Genomic DNA, 1,887 nt, shown 5'->3' with positions numbered 1-1,887 from the left:
AACTCAAAAATTTAATCCACGCAAGCCTTTTAATGCACCTCGTATGCAGCTTTGGTGGATCAACGGTGGAGAGCGATGGAGTAAATCCGACGGTGGAGAAAGATATCGGAAGCCACTTTAATGCTGAGCTTTACCTCCCGATATGTCAGAGATGCTTATGTCAGGTGAGAGCCACGCGTCTTCACCAAATCGCATCGGAGCCAAAAATACGGACACTGCTTTTCGCTGGATGGTGGTGCGATATCCTCTGGGCGGTTTGTGGTTTTGTTCGGTGGTTTTGGAGAGCGCAGTATAGCTGCGTTGAAATTACATTTTCAACAATCCAAAGAAGGAATAAAGTTTCCAATGTTAAAAAATCCCGCGGCAGCTGACCCTTCTAACACCAGATCCCTGAATCTTTCGCCACTGGTACCCAAATCATTGTTAGAAAATTTCTTCCTGACCAGCATTCGCCAAATTATATTGGTGATGAGGGTAAAGAAGGCATTGCTGACATTCACGGCAACTGTGCCACTCTCACTCTCCCCACAAATGGAATGGATCATGGTAGATACCTCTGCCTCTCTCACATCCTTGAAGAACTCAATCCTTCTGGGAGTCAGCAATTCTGTAACGCATATTTTTCTCACGTATTTCCAATAATCTCCATATGGAGTCGCTATCAAACCCTTGAAATCATAGGATAAGTATTTTGCTGTCGTTGTTAGACGCCGGTTGGCAAAGACCAAATCGTGTGTTTTGAGAAAGTGCTTAGCCATCTCAGAAGACGAAACGACCACAGTGGGGATAGAGCCAAAGCGCAGAAACATGACGGGGCCATATTTTTCTGCAAGATTCTTGAGAGCACGGTGAGCAGGCAGACTCAATTGATGAAGATTTCCTATAATTGGCCACGGACATGGTCCTGGAGGCAATCTGGTGCTGTTTCTTCTTCTCTTGTGCTGCAATATCGGGAAGAAGAATACCAAAGTCACAAATCCAATAGCTGTTATTAATACTGACAGGCTCAGAGTTCGAACCAAGTCGTTAAACCACATTTTGAACCCGCTGTACTGCATACTGATGTAAGGAAAGACTAGCATTCTTCGAAACTAAGAAAACCTCAATAAAATGGAAGGCCGGCCGCTTACTGTAACGCTTCCTACATATTCATGCTTTATTCATCAAACAAACAGGCTACTTTGACGAATACAGAAATCAACCACTAACATGTCCTCAGCATTCGATTGAAAGAAAAACTTCATTTTCTGTTATAAGTCAAATTGAATATGACCACTCGATTGGGATGGGCATGAATGAAGCATATTATATTATTTCTCGTTTATTTTAATATCGGTATATAATTTTGTTTTTTCTTCAAAGTAACATGTGAAATCATAAAGGGCTAGTGTGTTATTAGTTATGAAAATTTAATATTTTTGATGTAGTTGCTTTTAAGCTAATTATTTGCATAGTATATATGTGTGTTATTAGTTATGAAAATTTAATATTTTTGATGTAATTGCTTTTAATCTTAGTACATTTATTTTGGAATAGGTTTGGTAATTTTAATTTGTGTTTTTAAATAGTTATTAGTATTTTTGAAAATTAATTTTTATTTTTAATTGTTAAGATAGGAAGCTGAAATTTATTTTTAAAAATAGTTTTTTTATTATTATTTAAATTAAAATTAAAATATGAGAAACTTTGAAATGTTTTCCAATTAGGCTTTTTTTTTTTTAATGGAATAGAGTCAAATCTATAATATCAAAGAAATTCGCATCTACTCTAAATCAGTTGAATCAATTAATTTAATTAAAAAATATTATATGAACCAATATTATTAAACACTAATTATTTATTATTAATTTACTATATTCCTTTGACACATTATTTTTCAATCTATAT

General features: G+C 35.6%; 1 pseudogene; it reads right to left on the bottom strand.

Moving 5' to 3' along the window:
- Positions 1 to 314: 314 nt before the first annotated feature.
- LOC149252302 (cytochrome P450 750A1 pseudogene) lies at positions 315 to 1,058 on the bottom strand (annotated as a pseudogene).
- Between the last annotated feature and the right edge of the window lie 829 nt (positions 1,059 to 1,887).

Source organism: Pinus tabuliformis, chromosome 7 (genome assembly GCF_031772625.1).
Source record: "Pinus tabuliformis cultivar Carrire ecotype Pingquan chromosome 7, CPIR1, whole genome shotgun sequence".
Classification (NCBI taxonomy): domain Eukaryota; kingdom Viridiplantae; phylum Streptophyta; class Pinopsida; order Pinales; family Pinaceae; genus Pinus; species Pinus tabuliformis.
This window is presented reverse-complemented; position numbering and strand designations above follow the sequence as displayed.